This window comes from Panthera tigris, chromosome X (assembly GCF_018350195.1).
Source record: "Panthera tigris isolate Pti1 chromosome X, P.tigris_Pti1_mat1.1, whole genome shotgun sequence".
NCBI classification, from domain to species: domain Eukaryota; kingdom Metazoa; phylum Chordata; class Mammalia; order Carnivora; family Felidae; genus Panthera; species Panthera tigris.
In genome coordinates, this window is record NC_056677.1 from 50,356,060 (window position 1) to 50,377,410 (window position 21,351).

Below are 21,351 nucleotides of genomic sequence, written 5' to 3' on the forward strand. Positions count from 1 at the left end.
GTCTGGAAGCTATTTAAAAGATTGATACAGGGTGCTTGTATCTGTTATTCCTAACTTGTATCTCAGGCCTGCAAAGGAGTGGCCAAATCTCAAAAATAGTGCAAACTGAACTTACAAACCACAAATATCTGGGGAAAAAATTATAATTGAAACATTCACTAGACCACATAAGGCCCATATACAAGAGCTGGAGAGAGTTTCTTTGGAAAAATAAGATATTTGAAAGCAACAGTATATATAGGGGAATTTCAAGTGTTATGTCCAAATCCAGAGCAAAAGATATGCTCAGAAAACACCTGAGAAGACCCTAAGCTTTCACAGCAGTCTGATTTCTACTTTAAAAGTAAGCCTAGTTAAGTGTTGAAGGAGTGCCCAAGTACAATGCCAGTCTACAGACAAGAATAAATGGTGTTATTTGTTTGATTTTTAGCTCCTGACATTTAAGAAATTCTCCATTAATATACTAGCTCAATGCAAGCTAAAGAACAGAGACTGCACTGATGGCACACAACAAGGAATAGTCTTAACAAAAATAAAAATGTGACAAAGCCACTAAATAAAAGTACTAATACAAACTTCACCAAAAAGCAAACTCTAGGAAAGGTAGACAATCTGAATTAAAGATATATCATTTTATAATATTAAAATGCCCAGTTTTCAGTAAAAAATCACAAAGCATACAAAGAAACAGTAAAATGCGGCTCATTCATACATAGATGCATTGTTTTTTTTCCTTTTGAGGAGGACTTTTAGGATATACTATCCTACTAACTTTCAAATATGCAATACAGTATCATTCATTACCATCACGATGCTGTACATTATATCTCTATGATGTATTTACTTTATAACTGGAAGTTTTCACCTTTTGACTCCTTCTTTCATTTTCCCCACCCCATACTTCCTACTTCTGGCAATCAGCAATGTCTTTTATATATATGAGCTATTTTTTTTCTTTAGATTCCTTGTATAAGTGAAACCATACATTATTTGTCTTTCTTCAACTTATTTCATATAGCACAATGTCCTCAAGTTCCAGTCATGTTTTTATAAATGGCAAGATTCCATTCTCTTTTTAAAAAATGCTTATTTAGTGTTGAAAGAGAGAGAGAGCATGAGTGGAGGAGGGGCAGAGAGAGAGGGAGGGGGAAGCAGAGAATCTGAAGCAGGTTCTGTGCTAAAAGCAAAGAGCCCAATGTGGGGCTTGAACCCATGAGACACAAGGTCATGACCTGAGCCGAAGTTGGACACTTAACTGACTGAACCACCCAGGCAAACAAACCTCTATTCTTTTTATGGCTGAAAAAAATTATATATATATATATATATATATATATATATATATATATATATCACATTATATATATATATCACATTATATATATATCACATTATATATATATATCACATTATATATATATCACATTATATATATATATCACATTATATATATATATCATATTATATATATATATATCACATTATATATATATCACATTTTCTTTATCAATGTACAATAAGGTGAAAACAATTCTCAAGCACAAATGCTAGTGGAAATATAAAGAAGTAAAGGAAATAGAGAATTTGTGAACAAAATGAGAATATCAAAATGTGATAATAGTATAAAAGGAATAAAATAGAAACTCTTGAGTTGGAAAGCAAAATAACTAAAAGAAAAAGGTTAGTAAAAATGTTTGGGAAAATATTTGAGCAAGAAGAAAAAATCAGTGGACTTGAAAATATAATGGCTGAAATTATTAAGTCTGAAGGACAGAAATAAAAAAATCAAGAAAATTTAACAGAGCCTGGAGGACCTGTGGATATCATCAAGAGGAAAAGGTATGCATTACAGGGGCCCAAAATGAAAAAGAAGAGAAAGGGGCAAAACAACATTTGGAGAAATAACAACTAAAATTATGCTAAATTTCACTAAAGATTTAAATCTATAAATCTTAGAGTTTATCAAATAGGATAAACTCAAATTGTCCCACACGGCGACATATTATACTCAAACTGTCAAAAGATAAAGACAAAGAAAATCTTAAAAGCAGCAAGAAGAGTAACTCTTCATGTAAAAGGTATCCTCAACAAGATTATCAGCCAATTTCTCAGTAAAAAGCCTAAATATGGGATGACATATTTAAAGTGCTGAAAGAAGAAAAATAGCTGCTAGCCAAGAATTCTATATCCAGCAGAACATCATAAATTAGGTAGATAAATAAAGATATTACCGATATTTTAAAAAAACCTCAGGAGATTATTATCATGTGTTTTCCATATAAGAAATGCCATAAAGTGTCACTTAGGTTAAAATGAAAGGACACTATTGTGGGGAACCATGCCCACAGTTGCAGGCCACGTGGTGGGATGAGGGAGCAATGGGGCTGGAACCTGAGCTGCTGCTGCAGAAGGCCCGTTAGAACATGCAGGTGGCTCAGAGGCAGAGGTACAGTAGGAGCTGGGCCAGATGCTTACAGGGGTTGCAAGAGGCCAGAAACAGATCAAAGAAAGTGCATCACAGACAAGAGATGTCCCCAAACAGCATTTTAATGATTTCAAGGTAACCCTTGGAAGCTCCTGGATAAGTGATTGGTGACCCTTTTGCAAGAGGTGGACACCATTTAACAGGAGACCATTAAACCACTAGATGACTGCTAGAAGTTCAGAAGTTCATAAAGCATGCAGTTAACACTGAGGAAGACTTAGTTCAAGAAGGGGAGATCACCCTTCTAGGTGGTGTAGGAAAAGAGAATGAAAAACTATGAAACTTTACAAAAAGTCCTCACACATTCAGTTGGTCAGCTTAACAGAAGTGCCTTTACTGGTTGATGTGTCTTGTTTATCGGCTCAGTTACATGACTCAATTCTGAACAAAGTGAAAGACCTCATTTTCAAGTACAGAACAGTAGCATCTTGCCCACCAGTACAGATAGAAAAACTAATAGAGAAATGTGGAAGCAACATTTTTCAGTGGTGTAAGGTCGATGATAACTTTGCCACTCAAATTACAGTCTTCAGTTCCACAAATGCACTTCAAATCATTTTGAGGACATATCTGTAGACTCTGAAACTGAGCTCATAGTATTGCACATAGACCCCAACATTGATTATCAGTTCAGAATCTGTTCCTGAAGAGATGGCCAACAGGAGTGGAGTCCTTGGGGCATCCTCCAAATGGGTCACTCTACATTGGTGCCTCATGAGTGCACAGCTGGCTTTGAGAGGTACAGACTGAGGAATTGAAAAAATATAGCCCTCCAGAATGATTGTGAATCCTCAGATATCCTCTGCTCCAGTGCTCCAACTTATTTCTGTGGGCAGACATTGACATTCAGAGTTAAAACTGAGGATAACCAGACAAAGGAGACAGTATAGGAGTGTGTGCAGAAAAATAGAATGGATATGACCCTCTGCAGCATGATCAAGCAGTGTGCATTATACAAATGGTGTAGTTTTCTAAGTGGAAAATAAATGACTGATTAGTTGCTAGCAGTTATTGAAGTTGTGACTCTAGGATCCACCAATAATAATGGAGGAAGAAACATCAATCTTCCGGTACTTACTAGCTCAGATAGCATAGAATCGGTTTTTGATTGGTTGCATAATCAATCTTGTGGTTGTCTTTATTTTGGATGCTCATTTTTCTATCTTGGATGGAAATGTTGGTATTCTATGTTTGGGGATGATTGTCTTTGGTTTGAAGGGCTTTAAATATAGCTGTCCTCAGCTCAATTTTGGTTGAAATTGGTTAAATAATTTTGTTAGATTCAACTCTCAGTTAAAACATTGGAAATGGAAATTGTTTACTGGGTTTATTTTGGAAGATTTCAGAAATAAGAGATCTGACTATTGTGGACAAACTTGTAGTGTTGTCATTTTTTTTTCTTTTAGCACAGTGTTAATTGAAACACAAGCACCAAGATAAAAATCTAAGTAAATTTTCTTATGTGGATCCTGATAAACTTAACAGAAGACCATGGGGGAGGGGAAGGAAAAAAAAAGTTAGAGAGGGAGGGAGCCAAAGTATAAGAGACTCTTAAAAACTGAGAACAGGGGCGCCTGGGTGGCGCAGTCGGTTAAGCGTCCGACTTCAGCCAGGTCACGATCTCGCGGTCTGTGGGTTCGAGCCCCGCGTCAGGCTCTGGGCTGATGGCTCGGAGCCTGGAGCCTGTTTCCGATTCTGTGTCTCCCTCTCTCTCTGCCCCTCCCCCATTCATGCTCTGTCTCTCTCTGTCCCAAAAATAAATTAAAAAAAAAAAAACTGAGAACAAACTGAGGGTTGATAGGAGGTGGGAGGGAGTGGGGGTGGGTGATGGGTATTGAGGAGGGCACCTGTTGCATGAGCACTGGGTGTTGTATGGAAACCAATTTGACAATAAATTTCATATTTAAAAAAATCTAAGTGGATTTTAAAAACAAATTTAATGTTTATTTTTTAGAAAGGTATAGAGTGTGCAAGCAGGGGAGGTGCAGAGAGAGAGGCACAGAATCTGAAGCAAGCTCCAGACTCAGAGCCCAATGTGGGGCCCGAAGCTATGAGCCTTGAGATCATGACCTGACCCAAAGTCAGATGCTTAACCGATGGGGCCACCCAGGCGCCCCCTAATTGGCTTTTAAAGTATGAGGATATATATACAGAGAACTCTATACCCTTCCACTGTACTTCTTTAAAAGTTGGTTATTAGAACAGAAAAGCTTAATGTAACATTATTTTATTAAATTTCTATCTTTTAAGGATCCAAGCCCATGTAAGACTTTAGGATAAAACAACAAGATAGACCAAAGAGAAGCCAGAGTTTGGTAATATACATTCACCTGTGTGCTCTCTACATGAGTGCTGAATATACTCTGTATTCAGGTAATTGTAAGCAGTATTGAATTTTACCTCATGTTCAGTAATATTTAAGCCCCAAAAGTGTAAGCATTTTTTAAAATTACTGAACAAATGTCTACAACAGGTATTTTCTTATTTCTTTCCTTGCAGTTTGATACATGATAGGCTAGAGGATTTTTACAGAGTATAACTACTTACTGACATAGTATACACAGCAGTAACCATTCACCTATTTGTAATATGCACACATACATATCCAGCCTCAGTGATGTGTATGTTACTACTCATAGGGTATGAGCTGCAGTCCAGTTTAATGTCAGTTTTATAAATTGTCTTTAAGTGGATCAAAAAAATATAGGGTAAATACTTAACCTATTTTGGCAGGGGAGGGACTTAAATTTGTTTAAAATATTTACTTGGAGGACTTACTTAGTATGTAAAAATGATTATCTTAACTTGTTATACCAGCCTACAGATTTTTTTAAATGTGAACTTTTTCTTCATTTTTAACAGTAGAAATGTGGAAAAGGAAGTTTGATATTTTTGTAAGATACTTATCTGGGGACTCAAATTCCCTGTTAGACAATTATGACCTTTTCCCCTTGCCTTTTTTTAAAAAAACACATTGGCCTTCATTTGTTTAGCGATTGTTTAGATGTTCTAGAGTATAGATGCCTCGTCCAGCTATCAGAAACAAGCAAACACACAAAAAACCTAGAAGTTAAATGTGAAAAAAAGTAGAATAGTAGGCATTAACTAAAAGATATATTAATATTTTTAAAAAGACAAATGAATTATAAATAAATTTCATGTATGTTATTGCACACACATCATATAAAGATGTGATTGTGGAAACCACAACATAAAAAAATGGGTAAGATATGCTTTATAAGAGCAGAATCTTTATATGCTATTAAGTGGTATCAATGCAAACTAGATTGTTATGAATTTAAGGTATTAAATATAATCTCTATTGTGACCACAATGAAAATACATACAAATGATAAGGAGGGTGCATGTGTGGCTCAGTGGGTTGAGTGGCTGACTCTTGATTTTGGCTCAGGATGTGATCATGCGGTTCATGGGTTCAAGTCCTGCATCAGACTCCATGCTGATGGTGTGTAACTTGCATGGGATTCTCTCTCTCTCTCTCCCTCTCTCTGCCCCTCCTTTGCTCACAATATAAATAAATATTTAAATATATATATAAGAAAAAGAGAATGAGAAATAAATGAAAATGGCTCACTACAAAAAAAAAAGACAAAAGGAGGTAATAATGGTGGAGCTATCAGTTTGGTTGAAGTAAGTTCTTCCTTATCAGTAACTATTTCAAATACAATTGTATTAACTCTCTAATTAAAAAACAAAACCAGAGGTATGGAGAATGGATTTAAATTAAAGTGATACAACTGTGTTCTCTCTACAAAAAACTCACATCAGATCCTATGTAGTCACACCCTAGCAGATCCTAATCATGGGTGATGGTCTGGAGAGGCTGGAATAAATGACCCAGAGACATCAATTGAGACATAGGTTTATTGGGGGGACTTACCTATAGGAAGTCCAGGAGTGGGCAACTGGAAAAAGCATCTGCTGCTGGGATCTACGTGCCACAAACTTTAGGGTGTAGCAACTAGCCTAGCACATATCTGTAGCCCTTCCTCTGTTTGTATGTCCAGAGATCCAAGGAGATAAAGGCCTACCATCTGAACATTCTTTGTTACAACAGAGATGATTCGGATTGGCCACTCCTGGAGCCCCCAACCTTGAATGATGAACAACACATTCTTCTACACATTCTATTTGATAGGAAGACAGAGAAAGGATGGAATCTCTACATTCTCAAGATACTGATTAACAGGACATTTAGGATGTACTTGTACAAACCAGTCTTCCAAGCATATACCATACAAATCCAAAGACACAGATATATTGAAATTAAAAGGATGTAAAAATATATTCCATAAAAATAATAAGCACAAATTTGCTGGGGTGGCTATGCCAATATCAGATTAAATAGAATTCAAGTAAAAAAATGTTACAAGAGACAAAGAATGAATATATATCTATATGTCTATCTATCTATCTATCTATCTATATGTGTGTGTGTATATATATATATATATATAAAGATATATATATATATATAAAGATATATATATATAACAATTATATTCATGTAGATACCAAACAACACATTCCCAAATATATGACACACACACACACTTTGACTGAATTGAGGAGACATAAAGATAGCTCTATGATGATAAGTCAATAAGGGAAGAGAAGTTAAATTACATTATAAATCAGCCACCCCTAACAGACATTCTATTCTAAAACAGCAGAATAAACATTCTTCTCAAGTGCATTTGTAACATTTTTCAGGGTAGATATTATGTTAGGCACAAAACAAGTTTTAATAAATTTAAGATTAAAATGATATCAAGCATTTGTTTTCTGATGACAATGGTATGAATGAAATTATAAACAAGTAACAAGAAAACTAGAAAATGCACAAATATATGGAAAGTAATTAACATGCTGATGAACAACCAATAGATCAAAGAAGAAATTGAGAGATAAATCTAAACATATATTGACACAAATAAAAATAGAAATACAGCATGCTAAAACTTATGAGATGCAACAGATACAGTTCTAAGAAGAAAGTTTATAGTAATAAACTCCTATATTAAGAAAGTGATGTCAGAATCATGACAGTATGTCTTTTTTTTGTTGCCTTTGATTTGCAATTATTCAGACATTAATAACTGAGCAGAGATGCCTCTGCACAGCACATTAGGATACTCAAGGGATCCTTCAATCTGTGTTCAAAAGTGGGTAAAATGGACCTCATAGGAGGCTGGGGAGGCAGGGAAGTAGCAGGATAGACAGTGGCAGAGGTAGTAGAGGGACAGTGATGACCTCACTAGCAGAGGAGGAGGAGGGTAGAGGAGGAGAGTGAGGGTTTACCCGGAGGCACAAGTTGCAGCTGGAGGGATCCATTGCTCTCTTTGAGTAAAGACCACAGTGACTGGTGAATGAGAAAGAAAAAGGAAGAAGGCAGACCTAGATGAATAAAGGAACACTTGCCTGCTATCTGACCCTGGATTACAACAAAGTGGTCCAGCCCAGACATCTGTGACTCCCTTACTTGAGGATATCTGTAGTGGGCCATGGACACACACAAAGCTTCAAGTGCTAAGCACTCAGCCTCCTCCACTCTGCCAACAGTTTTTTGTTTGTTTGTTTTGTTTTGTTTTGTTTTTGCTTTTTTTTAATGTCAGTATTTCTATGAGCATTCTCTCAACTTTGGTGGCAAATTAGCTGTGGTTAAAGAAACCTAAAACTTGTGCTATACCACCACCTTCTGGAAAATAACAAAAAGCTTTCTAATTGTCAATCTGTTGAACTATTAGAATCAAAGTAAACAAAATCTTAACTAAATCAGAAAAGTGTTCACTACTTCAAATGCAGCAGCAGAGGAAAATTTCATTTAACACTATGAAAAATCAAAGTACTACATTATTATAAAAAGAATATGAGAATTTTCCAGCAAAGATGACATGGAACTTTGCAATATAACTGATTAAGAATTCAAATAGCTGTTATTAAGAAATTCACAGAGCTAAAAGAAAACTCAGAAAGGCAACACAATGAACTCAGGAATAAAATCAATGAACAGAGGATTATTTTACCAAAGAGGTTGAAATTATTAAAAAGAACCAAACCGAAATTCTTGAGCTGGAGCAACACAATAAAGGAGATGAAAAATCCATTAGAAAGCATTGGAAATAGAGCAGATGGGATGGAAGAGTGATTAAATGATCCAGAGAATAGGAATTTAGAAAATATACAAGTGAGGGGCGCCTGGGTGGATCAGTTGGTTAAGCGTCTGACTTTGACTCAGGTCATGATCTCATGGCTTGTGACTTTGAGCCCTGAGCCCTGCGTGGGGCTCTGTGCCTGACAGCTCAGAGCGTGGAGCCTGCTTTGGATTCTGTGTTTCCCTCTCTCTTCCTCTTCCCCAATTCACACACTGTCTCTGTCTCTGTCTCTCTCTCCCTCTCTCTCAAAAATAAATAAACATTAAAATTTTTTTAAAAAAAGATATTCTTTGGAGCGTCTGGGTGGCTCAGTCGTTTAAGCGTCTGACTTTGGCTCAGGTCATGATCTCAGGGTTTGTGAGTTTGAGCCCCACATCGGGCTCTGTGTTGACAGCTCAGAGCCTGGAGCCTGATTCAGATTCTGTGTTTTCCTCTTTCTCTTTCCCTTCCTTGATCTCTCTCTCTCTCTTTCTCTCAAAAATAAACATTAAAAAAATTAGAAAGAAAATATACAGGTGGAAGAGGAGAGAAAACTAAGATTTTTTAAAAAGAACAGAAACCTTACAAGAGTTATCAGACTCCATTAGAAAGGCCAATGTAAAAATAATGAGTATACCAGAAAAAGAAGAGAAGAAGAAGGGTACAGAGAGTTTACACAAAGAAATAATAGCTGAGAACTTCCCAAACCTGGGGAAAACAAAACAAAACAAAACTAGACATGCAAATCCATGAAACTAATAAAACATCTCATTATCTCAGTGTCAAAGGGCCTTTTCTAAGACACATTATAATGGAACTGTCAAAAGTCAGTGATGAAGAAACAATTTTAAAGGTAGCCAGGGGGGAAAGGAAAGATCCACAAAAGAACTCATATTAGGCTATCAGCGGATTTATTGGCAAAAAAAAATCTACAGACCAGGATAAAGTGGAATGACATATTAAACATACTGAAAGATATAAAAATTTCCAATGAAAAATACTCCGTTCAGCAAAGGTATCCTTCAGGTATGAAATAAAAATAATGGCTTTCCCAGAAAAACAGAAGCTGAGGGGATTGACACCACTAGAACTGTGTTGAAAGAAATGCAGAAAGGAGTTCTTAAAGCAGAAACAAATGACTGAGTACAAAAACAAAGTACACAAAAGTCAAATTAAGGTAATAAATAGATAGTAAAAATTAGAACACTGCAGCTTTATAATAGTTTATAAACAATTATAGCATACAAGTTAAATAAAATAGTATTAAAAATGACTATGGCCCCATCCTGTGTGCTCACAAAACACAGCCATCCCACCAGAACAACCCCAGTGCAGTATGTCCTAGAACTACTTCTCATATTCCTGATCCAGTTTCAGACATCTTCCCAAGACAACCCCAGTTTGGAGGGCTCAGGAATCCTTTGCAGGGGCCTATTACAGCTCCAAACATCCCACCAAGATGGCCTGAGTGCAGCATGCACCAGGACCCTATGACTATGCATACATCAGCTTCAACCAACCTGCCAAGGTTGCCTCTGTGAGAGGAACCCTAGGAACCACTAGAGTGTACTTATTTAAGCTCTAGCCATTACACAAAGAAAGCCCCAGGGAAGTGCTTCACAGAAATCCCAAACCTGCACCCACCCCAGATCTAGCCATTGTACCAATAAAACTGGCATGCACGCAAAGGTATTTCCTGGATTGTGCTTGCCCCAGTCCCATCCAAGCTGCCAAGTACACATAATCTCTACATGGAAGGATCCTACACAAGGCCACTCCTTCAAGACTAAGAGAGGTAGATGTTTTGCTTCAATTATATAAACAAACACAGGAAGTCATACAAAATGAGGGGACAAAGAGATATGTTCCAAATGAAAGAAAATATAAAATCCAGGGAAAAAACCCTACTGAAACACAGAGAAGTAATTTAGTTGACACAAAGATCAAAGTAATGGTAATAATGATGCTGATCTAAATTGAGAGAAAAATGGAGGAATACAGTGAGAACTTCAACAGAGTTAGAAAATATAAGAAAGAGCCAATGAGAGTTGATAAATACAATAACTAAAATGAAAAATATATTAAAATCAAAAGCAGATTAAATGACACAGAAGAATAGATCAGCAATCTGGAACACAGAATAGTGAAAATCACCCATCAGTAACACATTAAAAAATGATTTTTAAATAAATTTTTAACGTTTATTTTTGAAAGAGAGAGAGAGAGGCAGACAAAGCATGAGCAGGGAAGAGGCAGAGAGAGAGGGAAACACAGAAACCAAAGCAGGCTCCAGGCTCTGAGCTATCAGCACAGAGCCTGATGCGGGGCTTGAGCCCACAAACCGTGAGATTATGACCCGAGCTGAAGTCAGCTGCTTAACCAACTGAGCCACCCAGGCACCCCCCCTCCCAATTTTTTTTTAATTAAAATAGTTTAGAGACCTTTGGGATAATATCAAACATAATAAAATTTGCATAATGGGGGCACCTGAAGGAGAAGAGGAGAAAGAGAAGAGCAGAAAAGTTACTTGAAGAAATAATGGCTAAACACTTTGTTAACTTGGGAAAGGAAACAGACATCCAGGTCCAGTAGGCACCAAAGAAGTCCCAAAGAAGATGAACCAAAAGAGATACACACCAAGAGTTGAAGTTAAGATAACAGAGGAGTAGGAGAACCATAAGTTTGCCTCCTCCTTCAAACACAGCTATATTAATATCAAATCACTCTTAACACCCAAGAAATTGAACATAAGTCTTAGAGAACAAATCCGCATGACTTCAATCCAGAGAAATGACCTGAGGAAGGTTCTCATAGCAAGTAGACCAAAACACACCTAGGATCTAAATAACTTTATCCATTTTATTTTATTTACTTTATTTTCTTCAATTTTTTAAAAATTTTTATTTTGTTTTCATTTGCTTTTTTTTTATTTCCCTGCAAAATGACAAGATGGAGGAATTCAAAGAAGAGCAAGAAATGACAGCCAGAGATTTAATCAATACTGATATAAATAAGATGTCTGAAATAGAATTTAAAACAATGATTATAAAGATATTAGCTGAGTTTGGAAAAAGCATAGAAGACATTAGATAAACCTTACTGCAGAAGATAAAAGAACTAAAATCTAGACAGGCCATAACAACAACAACAAAAAAGTGCTATAGCTGAGATGCAATCCTAAATGAAGGCCATAAAAATGTGGATGGATGAAACAGAAAAACGAATAAGTAATATAGAAGTTAAAATTATGGAAAATAATGAAACTGAAAAGAAGAGGGAAAAAAGGTCATGGTGACAAAGGCAGAATTAGGGAAATCAAGGACTTATTAAAATGGAATACATTTTCTATCATACAAGTCCCCGAAGATGAAGAGAGAGAAAAAGTGGTGGAGAGTTTATTTTAACAAATTATACCTAAAAACTTCTCTAATGTGGCGAATGACATAGACATTAAAATCCAGGAAGCACAGAGAACTCCCAGTAAATTCAACAAAAACTGATTATCACCAAGGTATATCATAATCAAATTCACAAAATACACAGACAAGGAAAGAATCCTGAAAACAAGGGGGGAAAATGTCCTGAACCTACAAGGGAAGACATCTCATGTTTGCAGTAAGTCTGTCCAAAGAAATATGGCAGGCCAGAAAGGAGTGATAGAAAATACTCATCCCACTGAATCAGAAAAATATACAGCCAACAGTGCTTAATTCATCAAGGCTATATTTCAGAATGGAAGGAGAGATAAACAGTTTCCTAAACAAAAACTAAAGGAGTTTGTGACCACTAAATGAGCCCCACAAGATATTTTAAGGGAGACTTTTTGAGTGGAGGGAAAAAAAAAAAGACCAAAGCAACAAAGACTAGAAAGGATTAGAGAATGTCACCAGTAACACCAACTCTATAGGTCACACAATGTAACTAAATTCGTATCTTTCAATAATCACTCTGAAAGTAAATGGATTAAAGGCTCCAATCAAAAGACATAAGATGACATAATGGACAAGAAAAACAAGATCCATTTATATGCTGCCTACAAGAGATTCATATTATACCTAAAGACACCTGCAGGAAGGGAGTTAAGATGGCAGAGTAATAGGGGGACCTGTATTTTCCTCTTCCCTCAAACATGACTCTATTTAGGTCAGATCACTGGAAACACTCAGGAAATAGATCTGCAGAGCGAGCAGAAGATCTCCGCAGCTGGGGGGAGACAAAGGCATGATCCAAGTGCATGTAAATGTGGAGGGGCAGATAAAATGATGGAGCTATGGAGGAGAGGGAACACTTTGTGTGGAGAGACAAAAGGGAGAAAAAGAGAGAGGGGTTGTGAAAGTGCAGCATCGAGTTAACACAAAAGGGAAACCTCTCTGGACCATGGACTTTTGCAAACAGCATTTGGAGCTGAAACTCTGAGCCTTTTGAAGTGTGAGACTTTCTCTGGGAAAGAGCTTTGGTGCACACTCCTGGGAAGGAAGGAGCTGACCTAGGAGGGCATAGCGTGCTGGAGAGATTTCTGGGGGGCACTGGAAAAGAACAGTTCCCTTCCTGGAGTACTTTGTGAAGAAGGCTTATTGCCTCCCTGAGGACAAATACCATGCATGTGACAGTCAAAATCTTTTCATCAGCAGGGTGGAGAGGCTCTACTTGAACAGGGGAGCAAAGTCACACCCTGCCTGGTCTTTTTAGACTTTAGGCTTTGAATCCCATCCTAGAGCCAAAGGGAAGGCTCAGGAGAATTGTGGTCCAGGGTAAGTTGACTGCCATTGCTGTTCTGTGTGGGCTACCTGAAGAGCATGGGTTGAGATCCCTGGTCCAGGGAAGAGAGATTGGGGTGACACATTTTCCCCCCAACACCAACACAGTGGTAATTCACAGAACAGCACAGCGGCCCCCAGTGGAGGCAGGACACAGACCCTTTATGTCTGGCAACTGCTTATTTAGTGGAGTAGGACTGACTGACTCAATGCAGCTGGCCTCTCCTCCAGATGAGCACAACCTCCATCCCCAGGTACCAACAGACAACTTTTTTTTTCTTTTTTTCACCGTCTTCTTTTTTACTTTTGGAATCAGGACATAGTTTCTGATTTTTTTTTTTTTGTCATTTATTATGATAGATAGATAGATAGATAGATCAGGCATTTTTATTCTATTATTTTTCATGCTTTTTTTTCTTCTGCCTTTATCATCTTTCTTTCAATTTCTCATTCTTTGGAATCAGCCTTATAGTTTTCCAATTCACTGTCTGGATTTCTTTTCTCCCCTTTCCTTTTTCTCTTTTTACGGGATCAGGCTTCCCACCTTTTTTTTTCCAGGGTTACTTCAGCAAACACATCTAAAATCACCTAGTAAACAGTCCAAAGACTCCACCACTGCAACCAAGGAGGGGATCTGCAGAGAACTGATCAGTGGGAAAGAGCAGCCAAAACGCAACAGCAGAGTTCACACAACATAGACCAGAAATACTTGCTGGAGCCCCAGGCCCTGGACAGTATATGAACTCTTTTTAATATACTGGTACTCTCAAATGAAGGACATATAACAAGTTTGAAAACACACAAAGGAGAGAAATGTAGCCCAAATGACAAGACAGAGGAATTCTTCACAAATAAAGGTCAAAAGAAATCACAGACAGATAATTGCTCAAAAAAGAACAATAATTTAGAATAACAGTCATAAGACTAATAGCTCGGCTTGAAAAAAGCATAGAAGACACAAGAGAAACCCTTGATGAAGAGATCAAAGACCTAATAACTAGTCAGGATGAATTTGAAAATGCTCTAAGATTCAAAACAATCCAGATACAGTGACAGCAAGAATTGAAGAAGCACAGAATAGAAAAAGTGAAATAGAAGATAAAATTATGGAAAATAATGAGCCTTAAAAAATGAAATTACTAGTTCCGGAAGATGGCGGCGTAGGAGGACGCGGGGCTCACAGCGCGTCCTGCCGATCACTTAGATTCCACCTACACCTGCCTAAAGAACCCAGAAAACCGCCAGAGGATTAGCAGAAGGGAGTCTCCGGAGTCAAGCGCAGACCAGAGGCCCACGGAAGAGGGTAGGAAGGGCGGCGAGGCGGTGCGCGCTCCACGGACTGGCGGGAGGGAGCCGGGGCGGAGGGGCGGCTCGCCGGCCAAGCAGAGCCCCCGAGTCTGGCTGGCAAAAGCGGAGGGGCCGGACAGACTGTGTTCCGACAGCAAGCGCGACTTAGCGTCTGGGAGGTCATAAGTTAACAGCTCTGCGCGGAAAGCGGGAAGGCTGGAGGACAAAGGGAGGGAGAGCTGCTGAGCCCCCGGACGGCAGAGCTCAGCTTGGCGGGGAACAAAGGCGCTCGCCAGTGCCATCTCCCCCGCCCATCCCCCAGCCAAAATCCCAAAGGGAACCAGTTCCTGCCAGGGAACTTGCTCGCTCGGCGCAAACACCCAACTCTGTGCTTCTGCGGAGCCAAACCTCCGGCAGCGGATCTGACTCCCTCCCGCTGCCACAGGGCCCCTCCTGAAGTGGATCACCTAAGGAGAAGCGAGCTAAGCCTGCCCCTCCAGCCCCCGTGCACCTTGCCTACCCACCCCAGCTAATACGCCAGATCCCCAGCAACACAAGCCTGGCAGTGTGCAAGTAGCCCAGACGGGACACGCCACCCCACAGTGAATCCCGCCCCTAGGAGAGGGGAAGAGAAGGCACACACCAGTCTGACTGTGGCCCCAGCAGTGGGCTGGGGGCAGACATCGGGTCGGACTGCGGCCCCGCCCACTAACTCCAGTTATACACCACAGCACAGGGGAAGTGCACTGCAGGTCCTCACCACGCCAGGGACTCTCCAAAATGACCAAACGGAAGAATTCCCCTCAGAAGAATCTCCAGTAAATAACAACAGCTAATGAACTGATCAAAAAGGATTTAAATAATATAACAGAAAGTGAATTTAGAATAATAGTCATAAAATTAATCGCTGGGCTTGAAAACAGTATACAGGACAGCAGAGAATCTCTTGCCACAAAGATCGAGGGACTAAGGAACAGTCACGAGGAGTTGAAAAACGCTTTAAACGAATTGCAAAACAAAATGGAATCCACGATGGCTCGGCTTGAAGAGGCAGAGGAGAGAATAGGTGAACTAGAAGATAAAGTTATGGAGAAAGAGGAAGCTGAAAGAAAGAGAGATAAAAAAATCCAGGAGTATGAGGGGAAAATTAGAGAACAAAGTGATACACTAAAAAAAAATAATATACGCATAATTGGTATCCCAGAGGAGGAAGAGAGAGGGAAGGGTGCTGAAGGGGTACTTGAACAAATTATAGCTGAGAACTTCCCTGAACTGGGGAAGGAAAAAGGCATTGAAATCCAAGAGGCACAGAGAACTCCCTTCAGACGTAACTTGAATCGATCTTCTGCACGACATATCATAGTGAAACTGGCAAAATACAAGGATAAAGAGAAAATTCTGAAAGCAGCAAGGGATAAACGTGCCCTCACATATAAAGGGAGACCTATAAGACTCGTGACTGATCTCTCCTTTGAAACTTGGCAGGCCAGAAAGGCTTGGCACGATATCTACAGTGTGCTAAACAGAAAAAATATGCAGCCGAGAATCCTTTATCCAGCAAGTCTGTCATTTAGAATAGAAGGAGAGATAAAGGTCTTCCCAAACAAACAAAAACTGAAGGAATTTGTCACCACGAAACCAGCCCTACAAGAGATCCTAAGGGGGATCCTGTGAGACAAAGTACCAGAGACATCACTACAAGCATAAAACATACAGACATCACAATGACTCTAAACCCATATCTTTCTATAATAACACTGAATGTAAATGGATTAAATGCGCCAACTAAAAGACATAGGGTATCAGAATGGATAAAAAAACAAGACCCATCTATTTGCTGTCTACAAGAGACTCATTTTAGATCTGAGGACACCTTTAGATTGAGAGTGAGGGGATGGAGAACTATTTATCATGCTCCTGGAAGCCAAAAGAAAGCTGGAGTAGCCATACTTATATCAGACAAACTAGACTTTAAATTAAAGGCTGTAACAAGAGATGAAGAAGGGCATTATATAATAATCACAGGGTCTATCCACCAGGAAGAGCTAACTATTATAAATGTCTATGCGCCAAATACCCGAGCCCCCAGATATATAAAACAATTACTCATAAACATAAGCAACCTTATTGATAAGAATGTGGTCATTGCAGGGGACTTTAACACCCCACTTACAGAAATGGATAGATCATCTAGACACACAGTCAATAAAGAAACAAGGGCCCTGAATGATACATTGGATCAGATGGACTTGACAGATATATTTAGAACTCTGCATCCCAAAGCAACAGAATATACTTTCTTCTCGAGTGCACATGGAACATTCTCCAAGATAGATCATATACTGGGTCACAAAACAGCCCTTCATAAGTTCACAAGAATTGAAATTATACCATGCATACTTTCAGACCACAATGCTATGAAGCTTGAAATCAACCACAGGAAAAAGTCTGGAAAACCTCCAAAAGCATGGAGGTTAAAGAACACCCTACTAACGAATGAGTGGGTCAACCAGGCAATTAGAGAAGAAATTAAAACATATATGGAAACAAACTAAAATGAAAATACAACAATCCAAACGCTTTGGGACGCAGCAAAGGCAGTCCTGAGAGGAAAATACATTGCAATCCAGGCCTATCTCAAGAAACAAGAAAAATCCCAAATACAAAATCTAACAGCACACCTAAAGGAAATAGAAGCAGAACAGCAAAGGCAGCCTAAACCCAGCAGAAGAAGAGAAATAATAAAGATCAGAGCAGAAATAAACAATATAGAATCTAAAAAAACTGTAGAGCAGATCAACGAAACCAAGAGTTGGTTTTTTGAAAAAATAAACAAAATTGACAAACCCCTAGCCAGGCTTCTCAAAAAGAAAAGGGAGATGACCCAAATAGATAAAATCATGAATGAAAATGGAATGATCACAACCAATCCCTCAGAGATACAAACAATTATCAGGGAATACTATGAAAAATTATATGCCAGCAAATTGGACAACCTGGAAGAAATGGACAAATTTCTAAACACCCACACTCTTCCAAAACTCAATCAGGAGGAAATAGAAAGCTTGAACAGACCCATAACCAGCGAAGAAATTGAATCGGTTATCAAAAATCTCCCAACAAATAAGAGTCCAGGACCAGATGGCTTCCCAGGGGAGTTCTACCAGACATTTAAAGCAGAGATAATACCTATCCTTCTCAAGCTATTCCAAGAAATAGAAAGGGAAGGAAAACTTCCAGACTCATTCTATGAAGCCAGTATTACTTTGATTCCTAAACCAGACAGAGACCCAGTAAAAAAAGAGAACTACAGGCCAATATCCCTGATGAATATGGATGCAAAAATTCTTAATAAGATACTAGCAAATCGAATTCAACAGCATATAAAAAGAATTATTCACCATGATCAAGTGGGATTCATTCCTGGGATGCAGGGCTGGTTCAACATTCGCAAATCGATCAACGTGATACATCACATTAACAAAAAAAAAGAGAAGAACCATATGATCCTGTCAATCGATGCAGAAAAGGCCTTTGACAAAATCCAGCACCCTTTCTTAATAAAAACCCTTGAGAAAGTCGGGATAGAAGGAACATACTTAAAGATCATAAAGGCCATTTATGAAAAGCCCACAGCTAACATCATCCTCAACGGGGAAAAACTGAGAGCTTTTTCCCTGAGATCAGGAACACGACAGGGATGCCCACTGTCACCGCTGCTGTTTAATATAGTGCTGGAAGTTCTAGCATCAGCAATCAGACAACAAAAGGAAATCAAAGGCATCAAAATTGGCAAAGATGAAGTCAAGCTTTCGCTTTTTGCAGATGACATGATATTATACATGGAAAATCCGATAGACTCCACCAAAAGTCTGCTAGAACTGATACATGAATTCAGCAAAGTTGCAGGATACAAAATCAATGTGCAGAAATCAGTTGCATTCTTATACACTAACAATGAAGCAACAGAAAGACAAATGAAGAAACTGATCCCATTCACAATTGCACCAAGAAGCATAAAATACCTAGGAATAAATCTAACCAAAGATGTAAAAGATCTGTATGCTGAAAACTATAGAAAGCTTATGCAGGTAATTGAAGAAGATATAAAGAAATGGAAAGACATTCCCTGCTCATGGATTGGAAGAATAAATATTGTCAAAATGTCAATACTACCCAAAGCTATCTACACATTCAATGCAATCCCAATCAAAATTGCACCAGCATTCTTCTCGAAACTAGAACAAGCAATCCTAAAATTCATATGGAACCACAAAAGGCCCCGAATAGCCAAAGTAATTTTGAAGAAGAAGACCAAAGCAGGAGGCATCACAATCCCAGACTTTAGCCTCTACTACAAAGCTGTCATCATCAAGACAGCATGGTATTGGCATAAAAACAGACACATAGACCAATGGAATAGAATAGAAACCCCAGAACTAGACCCACAAACGTATGGCCAACTCATCTTTGACAAAGCAGGAAAGAACATCCAATGGAAAAAAGACAGTCTCTTTAACAAATGGTGCTGGGAGAACTGGACAGCAACATGCAGAAGGTTGAAACTAGACCACTTTCTCACACCATTCACAAAAATAAACTCAAAATGGATAAAGGACCTGAATGTGAGACAGGAAACCATCAAAACCTTAGAGGAGAAAGCAGGAAAAGACCTCTCTGACCTCAGCCGTAGCAATCTCTTACTCGGCACATCCCCAAAGGCAAGGGAATTAAAAGCAAAAGTGAATTACTGGGACCTTATGAAGATAAAAAGCTTCTGCACAGCAAAGGAAACAACCAACAAAACTAAAAGGCAACCAACGGAATGGGAAAAGATATTTGCAAATGACACATTGGACAAAGGGCTAGTATCCAAAATCTATAAAGAGCTCATCAAACTCCACACCCGAAAAACAAATAACCCAGTGAAGAAATGGGCAGAAAACATGAATAGACACTTCTCTAAAGAAGACATCCGGATGGCCAACAGGCACATGAAAAGATGTTCAACGTCGCTCCTTATCAGGGAAATACAAATCAAAACCACACTCAGATACCACCTCACGCCAGTCAGAGTGGCCAAAATGAAGAAATCAGGAGACTATAGATGCTGGAGAGGATGTGGAGAAACAGGAACCCTCTTGCACTGTTGGTGGGAATGCAAATTGGTGCAGCCGCTCTGGAAAACAGTATGGAGGTTCCTCAGAAAATTAAAAATAGACCTACCCTATGACCCAGCAATAGCACTGCTAGGAATTTATCCAAGGGATACAGGAGTACTGATGCATAGGGGCACCTGTACCCCAATGTTTATAGCGGCACTCTCAACAATAGCCAAATTATGGAAAGAGCCTAAATGTCCATCAACTGATGAATGGATAAAGAAATTGTGGTTTATATACACAATGGAATACTACGTGGCAATGAGAAAAAATGAAATATGGCCTTTTGTAGCAACATGGATGGAACTGGAGAGTGTGATGCTAAGTGAAATAAGCCATACAGAGAAAGACAGATACCATATGGTTTCACTCTTATGTGGATCCTGAGAAACATAACAGAAACCCATGGGGGAGGGGAAGGAAAAAAAAAAAAAAGAGGTTAGAGTGGGAGAGAGCCAAAGCATTAGAGACTGTTAAAAACTGAGAACAAACTGAGGGTTGATGGGGGGGGGGAGGGAGGGCAGGGTGGGTGATGGGTATTGAGGAGGGCACCTTTTGGGATGAGCACTGGGTGTTGTATGGAAACCAATTTGACAGTAAATTTCATATATTAAAAAATAAAAAAAAAGAAAAAAAAAAAGAAAAAAAAATGAAATTACTAGATCATGAGGGGAGAATTAGAAAACTAAGCGATTCCATGTAATTGAATAATAGGAGTCCCAGAAGAAGAAGAGTGGGTAAAAGGGGCAGAATGTTTATTTGAAAAAAAAAATTGTAGCTAAGAATGTCCCTAATCTGTGGAAGGAAACAGACATATAAATCCAAGAGGTACAGAGAATTCCCTTCAAAATCAACAAAAACAAGTCAACACCATGGCATATTATAGTTAAACTTTCAAAATACAAAGATAAAGAGATAATTCTGAAAGCAGATAGGGAAAAAAGGTCCTTAACCTACAAGGGTATACACATAAGGTTAGCAGCAGACCTGTCCACTGAAACTTGGCAGGCCAGAAGGGAATGACAAGAAATATTCAATGTGCTTGATAGGAAAAATATGCAGCCAAGAATCCTTTATCCAGAAGGCTGTCATTCAGAATAGAAGGAAAGATAAAGAGTTTCCCAGACAAACAGAAACTAAAGTTTTTTGTGACCACTCAACCATCCCTGCAAGAAATTCTAAGGGAGATGCTGTGCAATGGAAAGCAGCAAGGACTACAAAGGATCAGGGAACATCATCAAAAATACAAAATCTACAAATAACACAATGGCACTAAATTCATAACTTTCAATATGTATGTCTCTCTGAATGTAAATGGACTAAATGTCTCAATCAAAATACATAGGGTGTCAGAATGGATAAAAAAGCAAAACCCATCTATATGATTCCTACAAGATACTCATTTTAGACCTGAGGACACCTGCAGATTGAAAGTGAGGATTAGGAACCATCTAGCAGGCTAACAGAGGTCAAAAGAAAGCCAAGTACTCATATGAAACAAACTA

At 38.6% G+C, this 21,351-nt stretch overlaps 1 pseudogene; it reads left to right on the forward strand.

The window, feature by feature from the left end:
* The first annotated feature begins 2,378 nt into the window (after positions 1-2,378).
* LOC102961249 lies at positions 2,379-14,095 on the forward strand (annotated as a pseudogene).
* The last annotated feature ends 7,256 nt before the right edge of the window (positions 14,096-21,351 follow it).